Source organism: Aythya ferina (assembly GCF_964211825.1).
Source record: "Aythya ferina genome assembly, chromosome: 21".
Lineage (NCBI taxonomy): Eukaryota > Metazoa > Chordata > Aves > Anseriformes > Anatidae > Aythya > Aythya ferina.
In genome coordinates, this window is record NC_140319.1 from 7,730,758 (window position 1) to 7,747,141 (window position 16,384).

Below are 16,384 nucleotides of genomic sequence, written 5' to 3' on the forward strand. Positions count from 1 at the left end.
CAGCCTGGGTGTGCTGGAGAAGCAGCCCTGGAAGTAAACTAAGTACATGTTAATCAGCCTGTGTCTGGACTGCTGCTGGTGGGGAATAAAACAATCTCTAACCCACATAAAATGGTGAAACATTCATCCTTAATCTGAACCACCTCTACATTCAGCTGTGCTGAGCACTGAGACCTTCATGTATAATATCTCCTAACATCCAAATTTGCCTGGACTTTCAATTATCCAGACAATAATGAAAACATGTTGGTGAGGCAAGCATCAGGTTACAATCACAAATTCTTACTTCAATAACGGCCATAAAACAGAGACCCAAAGCATGTTTTTTGCTTTTTTTCCAAACATTAGCAACTCATCTGATACTTAGTCCTAGGATCCAGTTTCCTGCAAGCTGATGACATGTGAGACCACAACCCTGAGGCTGATATTAAATTATACATATATACATATATAAATATACAGAAAGAAAACCTGTGAAATTACAGACACAGATGTGTTATTGGTGTCATAATTTTTTTCCATTAAACACCATATTAGGTTTATCCCCTTTCTATACTTGAAAATCTTCACATATAAAAGATGAATAGCAACTTCTCAAGGGGATCCTTGTGGTTTAACCTTGTTACAGGAGGTCAAATGCAACATACAAACTATATTGGTACAAAGATGACTGTAAAATGGAATTAGCCTTTCGCTCGCCGTTCAAATGGAAAGGAAGCAAACTTTCACATGTCTGAATCGCTCCCACTGCAGACCCCCAGAAGGGACTCGTGCGCAGGGGTCTCAGAGCAGCTTGAAGAGCACATTTTGTAGAGAAAGAACTATCAACACGAGGCCCAGATCCTGACTGCCATGATATTACGCTTCTGAAATGCTGAACCATACCCATGTAACTCTGAAGCATTCCAGGCTCCCCCACCTCGAAGAACCCACTCCTCCTGTCGCGCACGGGGCACCAACCTGCTCAGCTACCGGCGCTACGAGGCTCCTCACTGCTGTTTTCTGTCAGGCAGGAAGAGAAGACTTCGACCACTAAGAAAAAAAGAAAGGAAAAAATTAGCGTAACAAAAAGAGCTGGTGAGAAGCAACATCAGAAAAAGGACTCGTTTCCCACTATGCTCGTTTTCAAGCTCCCTTCTTGGAGCAGCTGGGTCGGGCCTGGGGTGAGAAGCAACCACCACTACCCTGCTGAAGTATGGTCACAGCAACATTAACATCAATTTGTGAAGCCAAGAAGCACTCTAACTCCTGACACACCATTTATAACACACAGGACTCTTACTCACAGCCTAGAAGGGCTCCACGGGCTCGCCGCCTTCCTGCAGCCCCCTCAGAGCCTCCACACCACCACAGCTCCCACCTGCCCATGGCCGCCAGTGCAAAGGCCGGAGCCTTCACTGCAAAGGCACCAGGAGGCTTCCCACACAAGTCACCACCCAAAATCACTCTCACTGCAGGGCCAGGCAGCTGAGAGACCAGAAAAGCCTCCAGGTTCCTCTGGAAAGGCCTGAACATACCAGAGAGTGTCCAGGAGCATGGGGCCTACATGGCATGAAGAGCTTAAGGTGGAGTCAGGGCCGGCTGCAGCCTGCTGCAGGGCAGCCCCATCAGTGCACACCTGCAGCTCACCTGGGCCTGGCCCTGGCTGATCAGCAAGGGCCGTGCTCCTTCTCTGCTCCCTTGGACTACAAATTTCTACCTTGGCTCTTTTAAAACAATGTTGGGAACACCGTAAGCCGGGAGGAAACACTGTTACATAATTGAGGATATTACCGATTCTCTAAAAACCTGGAAGTCATTACCCAAGGACACTGCAGGAATTCTGTGCCATTAAGGCTGAGAGCCCGTGCCCCGGGCCTTGGTCAGGTTTTCCTGGTAGTTTCTGCCTGCTGTGGGATGGTGCAAGCACAGAGCAGGTCCTCAACTTGTCACAAGCAGCTGAGCACAGAAAGCAGCTCCCACCACCACAATTCATACCTCCAGACAGCTTTGACAGAGATCCCATCAAGTGGCATCCAAAGAGAAATGCCAAATGATTATTTTCTGATAATGCCCCCAGTAGTGCATCCATTGGGACTCCATAAGGAAAAACTTCCTTCCCCTCCAGATGCTCAGCAGGCAAGACATCTGCAGGCCTTATGAATTTTACAGTCATCTGAACAGAAACACAAAGCGTAGGAACTTCCAAAGGAAGACACCAGCAGCAACACAATAAAGATCTTCATTATTTTTCCCTGACATTTTCATGACAGAGTCCATGTAGAACATAATAAAAACATAAGGCATGTTTACTGGATGTTTTATAGTTCAATAAAACATAAATAAACAGCTTTTTAGATCAAAGCTACATAAATAAGGAAGCACTGTGTCTTCTGAGACCAAACTAATATATCACATAATCTGAAGTTGAAAGAAGCACTCCTGGTGCTCCTGTTGGACTTGGGAGGAATCTCACCTAAGAGGCAGAGTGCCTAACTCACATCTGACTTCTTGTTTTACATGTGTTTTTACAAACAAGAACAAGCGAGGTGTATGTGTGGGGTCACAGTACAACCATCTGCTCGTGAAGCCTTTTGTGATGAGATTTTTCAGTCCTATGCATGAATTAATTAATTAATTAAAAAAAAAAAAAAAAAAAAAAAAGGAGCAAACTAGCATTTCCAAGGGAGCTTAGGGGCTTAGGGCTGGTTTTCTGTGTCTACAGTACTGCTGCCCGGGCACTGAGTTCTTCCCAAGTGGTCAGCATCCATCCAAGGGCTCCAGCTTTCCTTAAATTTAGTGGAAAGACTGCTGTTGAGCTCAGTCAGCTTTGGATCAAGTCCTGGCCCTTCTGAGCAGCGTGACTCACTCCAAACACCACGTTTACAGAAAGGAGGAGTTCTCTCCCAGCTTCAGGGCATGTGTCTTCCTTCCTTCTGGGAGGTGCAAACCTGAGCCTACAAGCCAAAAAACGAGCGGACTCCCAAGGTCGACTCCCCAGCGTTCCTCACCTTGGTCTTGTTACGTACACATGAATACTTGCAGCGCTGTGACTGCATGTGATGCCATCAGCCTTCCAAAATTCATGTGCAGACCAACGTCTGGCTTAGTCATCTACAAATCCAAGGCCTAATGTAGCTTGGTCACCGTCCCGATAAGCCTTCTCTGTGTCAGTTCAAAAGAACAGCACACAATGTCAGATGTGGACTTTTTTATTAGGGCCATACTTCAGCTCGCGCCAGAATAAACTCAGTGCATACCTGCACACATATTCCAGGATCTTGTGTGGTTTGCTTTTTCATTCCTGCCAGAAACTGTGTGGACTGTGAGTTTTAAGCATTATTGACGATCATACCTCAACCCGTTTCCTGGTCTGCATTTTATGTTGTGTTCTTTGCATGGCTATAGGCTTTTCCAGTTATTTTGGTCCCATGTCTCCTAATATGGGGCAGTGGGAACTGAAAATGCCCCGCAGAGTTCATCGTGGTATGCATCTATTGATCCAATGCCAGGCTGCTGCTGGCCACTCCTAAAAATAGTCGTACATCCATTGCAGCTAGGGAACCCGTTAAGGAGGACACAACCAGAGAACAGCCTCCCACAGGGGCATCTGCACACGGGTGGGCTCACACAGCCATGAAGCAGATGTGTGGGGTGCCGGCTGCAGGGATGCTGGAGTGTCCTGCATGTAACTGAGCTGAAAACATCGCTCAGGGATCTCACCTGGGCTTGCAGTGCCAGCCTGGTGCTCACACAGCCCACAGTGACACAAGTCTGCTGCCACGGAGGTTTTTCAGCCATCCGAATGCCTCAGTGGCTGTGCTGTCAGCCTCGCCGTGGTCCAGGCACTGCTGCAGCCTCCAGGATTCCCAGGTCACGCTAATTCAAGTGTACAAATGGAAACAGCGTTTTCCTGCCTGCCTTTGTGGTGACTGTGCCCAGCACCTGAAGGCCAGGCTGTGCTTTTTCTGCCTCACACATCATCACCCTCCGCCTGAATTAACCGGCAAGCCTGGTGATGATGCGTGAGGCCAAACAGAATCCAGCCCGAGCTGCCAGGGATGCCTTGGCTCTGCAGCGCTGACAGGGCTGGAAAAAAACTACAGGCAGAACTTACAAAGTTGGATCCCGCATCACTCAACTGAGCCTGAGCCGCAGGAGTGGGCTCCAGCGATGCACAGGCGTTGGGGGGGATAAATTGTGGCTGCACCCCAAAACTGATGGCCAGAGGAAAGAGCCAGGCTTTGTGGCAGTGCCCTCAGTACCAGGGGACCAGGGGGGCTTCCTCACCTGCCCGCAGCCCTGTCCTTCAGCCCCTTCCCACTGCAGCATCACAGCTTGGAGCAGGACATGCAGGAGGAGGCATCCTGCTCTTTGTAGTTTGCTTGGCCTCAGCTCTGCCTTGCTGAGCATCACGAGCCCCGTGCCAGGTCGGTGCGCACATCCCCACGGCAGGCAGCCCTCCCGGAGCACACACGGCCTCTCTGAGCAGAGAGAAGCCAGGCAGCGAGGAGCAGGGGATGCTCACACCCTCACCTTCTGCACCAGCTGGGCACACCTCCTGCATGGTGCCCACGCTGCTGCGGGCAGCCCAGGTTGTCCCCATGCGCACGCCAGGGCGGGTAACTTTATCCCAAATGTGCTTGTCTAAAAATATCTCACTTCTGTGTTTTTTGACCATATGCCCAGGATCATGAAAATTTTTCCGTAGGAAAAAAAAAAAAAGCGCAAAAAAAAAAAAAAAAAAAAAACTTAAACCCATAACATCTTGGAATGATTTGACCACTTTCTTCTTAGGACATTCTCTCCTTTTTATAACATGATGGGGTTTCTCCTGAATTTAAAACATCAATTTGGCCTAACATGAGGGGAGTGTTCATTCTTCCAAACCATAAAGATCTGAGACTATAAACTGTTGTTTCTTAAATGCTTCACGGCAAAAGGCATTCAAAGCATAACATTAACACAAAGTTTCTCTGTAAAACAATCTGGGAAGTGTAATCTCTGTAAGAGGTTTTTTATGCACCATGGCTAATTGTTCCTGACAGTATGATTTTACATCAGGCACTTTTTGTAAATTCAACACCGTTCAGACTTTATAGCAGGTAATATTCCTTACAACTGCTAAAACCTTGACCACGTCTAAATTACTGTTGCAGAATAACGTTAATTTTTGTTTTGTTAACTACAAAACACTGCAACCAAGTTCTCCACTGTCTTGCAGCTTGGACCACAGCAGACACCCTTCTGAAATGCCCCCCCAGCAGAAGTCCACCCTGAGCCAGGAGCAGCTTTTTACAGGTTTTGTGCTCATCGGAGAGCAAAGGGCGTTGCATTGGGCCAGTGCCTCCTGCAGCTGGACACCAGTGATCCCCACTAGCTTGTGGTCATCTTTGTGGCAGAGGGATGGGGGAGACCACCGACATTTCCAGCCTTTGAGGTTGAACACGACTGCTGAAAACCCAAATTCTAAAAGCATTTCAAAAGGTGAGAAGGGTTTCTTCCATGAGAGGGATGGGTTGGGAATGGAAAGATTTGCTCCTGTGGAGCCCATGAGATAAAAAGATGCATAAATAAATGCTTCATGTGCTCAGCATTCAATACAGGAACTTCTGTAATCAGAGATGCAACAAGATACAAAAACTCTGGGCTTCACTGGAGAAAATCTTAGGGAAAAAAAAAGAAAAAGAAAAAAGAGAAGCAACCCCTCATGTTGGTGTCTCTTTCACACTCTCACTCAATGGCAGAGGGAATGCCTTAATATGCCTACAACACTCATCATAATTACATTAAAGTTTAAAAAACTGGTACATAATGCACAGTCACTTTCTGAGTATTTGTTACAAGCAATTCTTCAAACCTACAGAACGCCATGTGGAGAAGGTTGGTCCTTCCCTGGCAAAACCCTCATCCGGCACCACTCGAGGACATGGGGACTAGCACCACGAGAGCTCTTTCTTCTGCTATGAAGGTGATGGGTTTTTATCACATCTTTAACCATTGCCATACTGTTCTGCATCAACTTTATTCTCATCCATATCCTAGAGGTCAGCTTAGACAGGAACTGGGACTGTGGTCCAGCCTACTTTGCCAGGCTGAATTACCTGTGCATTAGCTCTGATTCATATGCACATATACACGTGAAAAAAAACTCCTTTCGTCCAACTCACTATACCTTATAAAATATGGGTTATAAAAACTTTATGGAGCCTGTTCCTCCAAGGGGCTCATTCCAAAGCGCAGTACGCAAGGCCCAACTCTTTTATAGCATGGCAGAGAAAGGGCTCAGTCTATGCAGAGCACCTCCCATGGATCAGAAACAGGATCGGGCCTCCAAGCAGACCACACAGCCTTGACCGGGTTGCTTCAGGGGCAGCAAATGAATTTGTGTCTGAAGCAAGCTGACAAGTAAGGAAACACTAGTCCTTTCTACCAGGAATTCCTCCACACCCCACCTATGCTCCGTCCCGCCACAGAAGTGGAAAAGAAGGTGGCATGCATAGAGCAGGGGCCTTCCACAAGAGGCACCCAGAGCAGTGCCATTTCCAGAAGTGCGCCCAACCTTCAGCAGTCCTTGCTACAGGCAAAGGTGTCTCCAAGGTCTTTGTCTCAAGTGGCTTCTCTCTGTCTTCCCTGCTTGGAAGTTTGGGGTCAGCTTTGTTAGCCATTGACCATTACTTCCCCTCGGAGATCTAACAAATAGGAGCCAGCAGGTGTTTTTGCAGATGCAGCTGCTTCTAAAATGCCACCAATCGATTATGAAATTCTTTGAAAATCTCTAGTGCAAGTTGAAATCTGTATTAAAGACTCATAACTGACTTATGTCTTGGGGTTATTCCGGGATAACTAAGGCATTTATTTCTTTACAGATCAGATTTGGGTCCTATTCTGCAGGCAAACCAGTTCTAACTAGCAAATCTCCTCCAGCATATGATTTAATCCCTCTACTTTTCATGTGACTCCAGCTTACACGTGACTTTGCTGAGGGAGGCTGTGCATAGGCACAAAATATTTCAAACTGTGATCTGTGGCAAAAGAAGAGAAGGCCAGCCTTCTTCCTCAAGCTCACCTTTCTGTGGTACCCATAAACAGAAGGCAATCTCACAGTGCAGTCTTCAGGATAACACCACGGACAAGTTACAGGGAGTCGCAGGTGCTGCTGCATTAATGTGCTGTTCGAGTGTCTTTCTCTCCATGTTTAAGTATTACAGAGACTCTCATGCTATATCGAGCTTTACTTTTATCATTCCCAAACCAGGTTCTTAATTTAGGGAATCTGGACAAGTTCTCCCTCAGATTTATTTTACACTTGTTCAGCAAATCGGTTTTCTTGGTGTGTAGCTGAATTATTCATTATCCTTTTTTTCCTAGGACGGAGAAGTTATTAAAAGGTTTCTTTCTTGTATAAAGCATTTTCATGTTTGAGTATTAATTTTTAAAATCTGCTGTAAATCCACCGTACTTTACAGTTGTTTGCCTCGCCTTTTTTAAATTTATCATTAAAGCTTGTGAGAATGCATGCACGCACGTGTACATAAGCCTATCCCAATAGATGCTCACATACTCAGTCCTTATCTTTCTAGTCTGATACTTGCTCCCCTTCCAGCCTACATCCCAGCAGAGAAAAGCACCAACACGTGCATCGTGTGCCTGCCTGCACACATTCATTCAGACCTATTTTTGTTCAGAAACACACCTGCAAGTCTGCTAAGCTGATGGTGGACCCGAAATCTCTGCAATGTAGGCAATGAAACCAATGCTCAGTCCTCTGCAGGGCAGCATGCAAGTGTCCCGTTCCTCCTAGCTGCTCCTTCTGCCCTGCGTGCCCCCCTCGGCTGGGGAACGGGGTATTTAAAAGTTCCAGCAGCTCCATGAGGTCACTGCAGCTACAGAAAGCTGTAAAATCTGCCTGGGTTGATGGTTCAAGCAGCCACAGGTCTTTTTCATTACTGAACAGATATAACCCTATGAAATTATTATAATAATAACATCATTTATTTCAACAGGGCTGAAGGAAAAAAGCTTTATGATGGTGTTTTATATGCAACATGTGCACTATAAATATTTCCATAAAAACATGTATTAAAATATAAAGTTGGCAAAAAGAAATCAAAAGTCAGGGAAAAAAAAAAATCCAGTTAAACAAGCATTAAACTATAAGCCATGGAATAGTGAATAATGAGACCCTGCCAGTCATGGCAACAGGCCTTTCTTTCTTCGGTTTCAGCGACTTCCAAACACAAAGGCATGGCCCAGCTAGCCATGGAGAAAGTCCTTGATAGCCTCACGTGCCATGCTTCTCCAGGCTGTCTCTCTCCTTACCACTGTGAAACTATTCTTTTATTTCCTCAGCTGCAATTGCCCTTCTCACGGTACCTGTTCCAAAGCTGAAGGAAATACTCCTCCTCTCTGGTCTGCGTTAGGCGAGGCGGCTGTACCTTTATCTCTGCGCTCCCTCTCCCTCCTACAAAACACAAGGGGCACAGCAATGAGTCCCTTCTGGCTCCAGTCACAACAAAGGTATGCAAAGTCGTGCATCTTTTGCTGGCTACATATAAGGAGCTCTCAGGTACCAGAAACCAGGGCTGAGGACTTCCAGAGTAGCTGGAGAACCTGGCTGCTAGGCTGCCACCACCCAGCAGGCACTGTTTGCACTAACAAGCACCCTCACAACAAAATCCTGTTTCCCCTGTTTCCCAGGCCAATTCTGCTGTAATATGTCTTCCCCAAGCTAACTTGTCAGCTTGGTTTGTCTACAAATACGTTCACACTTGGAAATACCTCCCTTCTGCGAGCACCAATCCATTAAACATGCATCTCTCTGCTTTCCCCATCTTGCTCTCTGCACATAAAATAAGTTCTCTTCTTTTGTCCTCAGTAAATGCCTATTCCACATTTTTGCATGTTTTAAATATTCACGCATCTGAAAGAAGCTGTAAAAACACTGCGTGGCTTATTTATTATTTAGTGTACACACTTTTTCCTGCAGAATACCGAAATAAAAAACATTTTAGTCTCCTTTTTTCTTTTTCTTTGTATTTTATTTCCATTAGTCTGCTCGTTAAAGTTTAAAAAGTGCTTTGTTTCTTGACAGTTGGGATTTATGTGTCTTTCTGCCAGGGAATGTATTTGTACCTGCTGACACGATGGCAGAGGTGGGGGGAGATGCTGCGGGAGCTCTTGGCTTGTCGTGTCAGGGTCCGTGCTGCCACGGCTGCTGGAGGGGCTTGGAGAGCGCGAGCTTGTGCTGACCCCAGACTTTGAGAGAGCTCCGAGTTCAGATATGAAGCCGACAGCTATTAAAGGATTAACAGAAAGGCATTTTAGTGCTGACAATAAAATCTCTGGGGCAAATATTGCCACATGTCAATCTTTCTGCAGCAGTCACCACATTCATATATTTTAAGGCCAGCTCAAAAAGACGGCTTAGGATGACCTCTTGAACAGCACAACCCAAAGAACATCATGCATCACGCAGAAATATCTCCAACAAACCCGTAACAACTGTCTGAGTTGCGGCATCTCTTCTGGAACATCAGTTTTGATGTAAAGGCTGCAACAGATGGAAATCCACTGTGTCGCTCAGGAGGTGGCTCCAGTGGTAAATCACCTTCAATCCAAGTTATGTGCACTCTGCTTTCTGTTATAGTGGCACTGCTGTAGCAGCCCACAATTATCTCATTCACTCCAGAAATTACTTGTACAGAAAAGCCCTGTGCGGTTGGAGTCGAACCTGGCATCAGAGAGCGGTCCTTAAGTTTTTCAAGTGTTCACTCTGTAGCAAGAACCTAATAACCTCTAAAGCAAGTCGGAACAGTGCCACTGAAACACAGTTGGAGAAAGAGGTTTTCCGTGTATCTGTACAGCAGACGGAGTAACGCAAGCTACCCCGTGTCACCATCACCAGTGTGTTTCAGCCCTGACCCAAGGAGACCACCCGTGGGGGCGAGGCGCGGGCTCTGGCTCCGTGGCACCTTCCCAGCTCGCCCCGGTGCTCGCGCTGCTAGCGGCGCGGCCAGCTGGGATGCTCGTTTCAGCAGCTTGGGCATCTTTCCATTAGGAACTGGATTGAAACCAAGAACTCTTTTCATATAGGTCACTCAGCAGACATAACTACCAACCTGGTCTGGATTCAAATGACTGGCCCTGTGTGAAAAGACCTGGATCTTGTAACCGGTGCCATTAAAAAGTGACTGTGGTGGTTTTTTGGTGTTGTTTTTTTTTTTTGAAGTTCATTGCTCCTGGAATCAGATGGCATGTTCCGTGGGACAGGCTTTAGGGCTCCAATGATACATGGTGAAAGGCATTTAGGAAAAAAGATAGGCAATAGAGCTAGTTCCTAGCATATTTATACACTATTTTATAACACGGGAGTTCCACAGCACGTTGTAAAGCACCTAGTACCTTAGAGGTGCTATGCAAACACTACACTTTTATGTATTGCAGAATATAATCTTGTCTTGGCAGGGAGCTATACTGGGTGAGTTAAAATACACGTATAGTACGTTCTTCAGGCTGCTAGCACTATTCACACCCACAGAATTTCAATATAATTTCTGTGCCAGATTTTGAAATTTACACCTATTTGTGCACATACAGTACACAACCATAAAGATTAAAACCCAACCTGCTCTCCCACAAAGAAAATAAGTATTTCTCCTCGCTTACCTGATAAAAAGGAGTATGATCATGTCAGGCAGTTCACTTGTACTGATATGAAACCAATCTGAGTGGCTAAATCGTGACTTTACAGACTTCACTGACTTGAAGATGGTCTTATTAAATGCGCTGAGCTGCACCCAAAATGAAAGAGAATTTTTCTCTGGCCACGTCCTGTTTTCAAAGAACAACAGGCATTGTCAGGGAGATATCCCTCACTTTTGACTTTCTAATTTGCCTTGAGCTATTGATGACAGGAATTTTCAGGAGTCTCCACACTAACACATTGTTCCCAAACCATGGCAGAACGCTTTGCATTGTTAAATGTTAATGGCAATCATGTCACTGATTACTTAGGGACCATATAATTATGTATTTAATTAACGCATAGGGATTTTTAGAAGGATGTCAGGAGCTCTGGGTACTGCTGCTGCCAGTGACCTCCTGTGTGTTCCTCAAAATCCCCGAAACCCTCCGCGCTGCTCCAGGCTCCCACCCACAGGTGGGAAAATCATCTTTTTCAATACAACCTTGTAACTAAGGTATCCCATTGAATCTACACAGATCAAAGCATTTGTAAGTGACTGTGGCCCGAGCCTAGCACGGCTGAAGCTCCCCTTTGGTCCTCAGTTTGTTAGCTAAGAAGCACAGATAACAGCCTGCCACCCCGCTGCCTGCTATTAGGATTGTAAACTCAGGGATTGTTTCTAATTATGGGTTTATAGTGGTCAAGTCAGTAAGTGTAATAATAATGAAGTGCTTCCTAGTTCTCTATGCAAACATGCTAAAATATTGCTCTGAGTGCATGTATGTGCACGAGTGTGTGCCCCTGAGTGTGGTTTTGAGCATTAAATGCTATAAAGGGAAGGAAGGACAGCATAATGCTAGAAGACAGAAAGAACAGAGAAACACAAAGAGCAGGATTCTGGAACATTTCAGTATCCTGTTGACTCATAAGATTGGAGCAGACAGGTACAGCCCAAAGACAGCGTGAGCTAAATGTGGGCCAAGCTCTAACACACAGCAGGAATGTCTAATTTTAGTCTGTCCAGTTTTGGCAATGTCACCTTTAATTGCATGGCTCATTTGAATTGTAAAACACCTTTAAAAGCTAACTAGTAAAAGGAAATAGGCCATATTTTCTAGAGTAACCGTCATATTCAATTTTAACTGTGACGAAATCGGTTTTAAGCACTTTATGTACATTATGACTTCAGTTATCAGGGAGAAAACACGGCCTGCAAACACACATGCAGATATTTCAGTCCTTTAATTGAGCCTGCATTCAGACCTCTTTGGGGCAGTGCTTCTACAAACTTCTTTATGTGACCTGCAGCGTACGGCCTGTTCCCAGCTAGCAAGGGGCAGATTTTTGTGCGTGGCAGTGAACTGAATTTCAGATTTGCACACGCAGGACTTCTTGTGCTCTGTTCGCTCAGAGCACCAGCCCAATTACACCTGCTCCAGTACCCACAAGCAAGGCTGTGTTTGCAGGGCATGGGGCATATGGAACAGCCGTGTTGCAATGAGCTGCATCCTCTATGAGTCTCATTTTCAAAAAGCCAGGCCTCAAAAGGTACAAAACCATATTGTGCTGTCAAAAATCTGGATACTAAGTAAAAACAAATTAGTGACTAGATTGTTGTGCGAGTTTAGGATTTGAGGATTTAGAAAAGAAAACAAAAACAACTGTTTTAGTGGAAAAGATGATTTTCTGAAACCCTGGGCTGAAGCTAACATTTTTTCATCAGCTTCAGACAGGATTGTATCCCACATTGAATACACAAAGCAATTTTCAAAATCTGTGGTTTTGTGAATGAAACCCAAGTAGGCACCCAGTGACACCTCTGAGCGTGCACACTAAGACATTCGCAGCAAGCTGCTCGCGGTCAGCAGAAGGAGGAAAAATGCTGGGAAGTGCATTTGAATAACACTCACAGTTCTGAAATAATTAGCTGCCATCCTGGAAGCACAGCTGCGAGGACCAGGCTACTTTGTTATGACTTCCACTCCTGATTAGGCAGCCCCCAGTTCAGAGCTGGTTCCCTGCAAGCACCCCCTGGTTCTGCACAAGATGGGCTATGGTCAGAGAGCTGCAATTGCAGGAAAAGTGCTGTGCAGCTTTTGCAAGAGAAAAATCCTGCTGAGCAGATGATGGAGGTGAATATTTAAGGACTTTGCCACTAGCATAACCTGTGCTGCCACCTGAAACACACTTGACAAAGAGTGCGTTTCTGTTGCTCCTGATTGTGCTGCACACATAAACTATCAAATCTTCCTGTAGAAATAGCTCTCTGCCTCCCTCTAGAGAGATTTGTGTGGCAGTCACTCCCGTAAAGCCGCATTTTCCTGCTTTTGTTAGCGTGCAGTCAATGGGCTTTCAACTTGCTCTTTAGGTCTGCCTAAAGCAAAATTAAGCCACCAGCTCCTAACTAAGGGGGACAAGAGCACAGCAGCTGAGCTCTTCTGTCATGTTCAGGCCCATACATGTCACGAGATGGCTTCTCCATGGGCAAACCTCGTGTGCTCACCAGAGGCCCAGCACAGTTCAGCCAAATCCCTGCCACAGCCATGCAGCAAACAACATCTGCCCGTTGGTACTGGGGATTTAACTCTGCCCATTAGCAGCTATCCCACTTCCTCAACTGTATTTCATTACCCAGTGTTACACTCAGGTGTTTTCTCTCCATTCTGGGTGCTTGTTGCCTTGCCACCTGAGGCCTGCTGCTCTGCAGTCTGAGCTCCCCTCGCTGCTGAGCGTGGAAGCAGCCCCACATTTGTGCCTTCAGTGTGCTCCCTGTGACTGGCTCAATGTGCAAGTTTCGAACAGTGATGACTGTGATTGTTCATGCTAACAGGTGACTTTTACAGAATAGAATAGAGAAGGTAGAGAGTACCTCAGCGCAGTGAAGAAGGGCAGAGTGCTGACAGGCACAGGAAACGCTTCCCTGGCAGTCGCTCTCCCACTCCAGTTAGCTTGAGACTGAAAATACAGGCACTGCTCTGCCAAGCAACTGCCTGTCCAGGTTGTAATTGGGGCAGTTAGCCAGCATTTCTGTAAATTTCAAAGGTGAGAAGTCCTCTCTGGGCTGGACAGTGCAATGGAGACTGAAGCTCCTTGCAGGGCCCTCGTGCGGTGCTGGAAAAGGTCGAGCAGGAGAGCCCATGGCAGCAATGTCCCACTGGGAAAATGCCAAGGTCGGTGTCCCTCCTCCGAAACCTGCAAGACAAACAACAACAGGAAGCATTCCCTGCCCTGGGTTCAGGCTTGGCAGAGCCCTTGCAATGAAGAAGATGAGGAGGAGGTGGGAGGGTGGGGGGGGGGGGCGGCAGGGGCTCGTCCCCTGGGCCCTTCTTGCTGCTGTGGCACCGTGGTGCCCACCTGGTGAACACAGTGGGAGGCCAAAGGCTTTGCTCTGCCCCAGAGCGGATTGTTAATGACCTCATGTTGAAACCCAAATGGTCAGAGGAGAAATCCATGCCAGCGATGGCCCATAAAAATCTGGGACCAATTTAACAACAAGGTACAGAGAAAAAGGAGCGAGTTTCCTGGGTCAGCATCCTGCCCACGCGTCAGCAGAAGCTGTTGCGATTTATTTGGCACACGCGTGCTGGGGTGTGCATGAGTGTCAGCGGGGCACGGCCCGCGAGCCAGGCAGGAGGACCACAGCAGCCGTGGTCCATCCAGGAGACAAGGTCTCCAGGACCACCTAGAAGAAAAGACTTTGTGCAGCTGGAATTGGCAGCTAATATTTTCCTTGGGGCTCACATCTCTCTGATGTTTAAAATCGAGGCCAGGCTTGTGTTCCTGTGTGTGAGACATGGGTGTTTACGGGAAGGATGGTAAAATGATCCTGCGGTTGCATGTGGAAAGGCATTTTGGGGCCTTCTTGGCTTACACAGGTACCATGGTAGGTTATCCTGGAGTGTGTTTCTGATAGCATGTGGCAGTGCTGGAGTGAGCAGGGGTTCATCAAACTCAAAATACTTTTTTTCCCCTTTATTCCAGAAGAGAGGCCCAGGAGGTGCACTGTCTGTGTGTCTGCTGTCTGCCCTTGTCTGCACTCCATCCCCAAAAGGACGTGTAACCAAAAACATCCCCTCTAGTTCTGCTTGTCCTGGCTTCACAGCGTGCTTACAGGCTCACCTAATTTTAGTCTTCAGAACTCTCCAATGAACTCAGTAGACCTACTTACACGTAAAGTTTATGCCTGTATCTGTACTTTACAAATGCCTCTTGAATGCATTTCTTATTAGGAATAATTGTTCCAATAATTTTAATAATCAATTCCTGGCCTGGGGCTTTCTTAAGTATTTTTGTCAGTTTTGAAGATCCTTCATACTCAAAATCCAAAGTCTTCTCCTGAGACATACAAGTCACTTTTATCCTCCTGTCATATATCACTTCCTTTCTGAGGTGCCCAGAACTTGATGCAAGATCTTAGGTGGACTAAATTCTATTCTTTCCCCTTAAGCCTAATGAGTCATTAAAAAAGGCAAGTGGGAAATAGCTAGGCAATTAAAATACAGAATACGGAGAAAAAAAATTAAAGTAATGCATCCTTGGACTGTAATTTAGAGAATTTATTAGTCATAAAACCTTGATGAGTTATTCTTATGACAAAACCTGTAATAAGAAGGAAAAAAATGATAAAAATACCAAACACATTTGTACGACAGCAATTGTAACAAGTATGGAAAATGACAGAACCCTCCTTTGGAAGGATTTGGCTTCATAATTACAATCACATGGATATCTTTTAATGTCATTGTTTGGGTAATTTATTGTTAATTTTGTCTTGGAACCCTTTTCGCTGAAACTAACTTGCATTTTATCTTTCAAAAATAAACATGGCTCTTGTCTTCTCTGAAGCAAACTGCTGGGATTGTGCAACCAAGTTCCATAAGAAAACCAGAAGGTAATGCAATGAGCCTGCCGCTAAGCTCTGGAGCAGTTCCTCTCTGTGGATGAGGTGTGCAGAGGTCTACAAATGTGATTTATTTTTGGGTGGGACCCCACAAAATTTAGCAATTTCACGTATATGGGAAGGGTACTGGTGTCTAAACAAAAGCAGGTAGATAGCCGGTGTGAGTCACTGTGAAAATAAATAACTGGGGTTCATCCAGCAAAGGAAAACTTTCCCATTCAATTACATTCCCGTGGGCAGCAGTGGGCTGCAGGATCAGACCTGTAGGTGCTGAGGACAGATTCACACAGCAGCAGCAATGCCAGGCCTCGGCACACAGCGTGCCACCCCGCTGCCCCAGCCAGGCGGTGAGCACGGCGCTGGGCAGGCAGCTGGGGCTGGGGCTGCAAGCACTGATACGACGGTCACACCACAGTGCAGCCTGACAAATTCCAAGCTTTACTTCGATTCCTTGATGGTGGTGCCCTCCTAGGCTTAGGTGTTGTGTTACAAGCCTGCACAAGAGAGAAGGGGCCGTGGCCGAGACGAGGGCAGGAGCAGGGACAGCCCTTGGGAAGGACTTGCAGCTCCTTTGTACAGTATCTGGGGCTACTTCATCTGAAACGCCGCAGGAAGCAGGAAAAGAAAGATTTGAATTAGAGCCTGCAGATTGAATTTCAGAATTAGAAACCAGATCCTCCTGAAATCCCACCTGCAAACAAACTCCGAGCACCGTCAGTTCTGGGACTAAGATTTAATGTATCACTTCTACCTAAACCACTGCCCCGTCTGCATTTCCTCCCCATTACATTTCATTATGCATCTCCCCAGGAGACAGA

At 46.2% G+C, this 16,384-nt stretch overlaps 1 protein-coding gene and 1 long non-coding RNA gene across 3 annotated transcripts in view; one reads left to right on the forward strand and one right to left on the reverse strand.

Annotated features, from left to right (window-relative positions):
• The window catches only part of LOC311422102 (actin-1-like), an 80,281-nt gene extending 67,232 nt beyond the window's left edge, over positions 1-13,049 (reverse strand). Inside the window, exons 1-5 of one of the 2 annotated variants that reach the window (XM_084494824.1) lie at positions 12,577-13,049; positions 10,648-10,812; positions 9,115-9,275; positions 8,356-8,443; positions 961-1,032 (exon numbers count right to left, since the gene is read on the reverse strand). The gene's annotated coding sequence lies outside the window, so the exon portion shown is untranslated. Of the gene's footprint in view, positions 1-960; positions 1,033-1,286; positions 1,491-8,355; positions 8,444-9,114; positions 9,276-10,647; positions 10,813-12,576 lie in introns of those variants that run through there. The other variant, XR_014685182.1, reaches the window with a different exon arrangement.
• A 187-nt stretch (positions 13,050-13,236) lies between these two features.
• Positions 13,237-15,510, forward strand: LOC311422397. Its single transcript, XR_014685314.1, has 3 exons — positions 13,237-13,496; positions 13,709-13,836; positions 14,648-15,510. It is a non-coding gene; the product is annotated as an uncharacterized lncRNA (long non-coding RNA).
• The last annotated feature ends 874 nt before the right edge of the window (positions 15,511-16,384 follow it).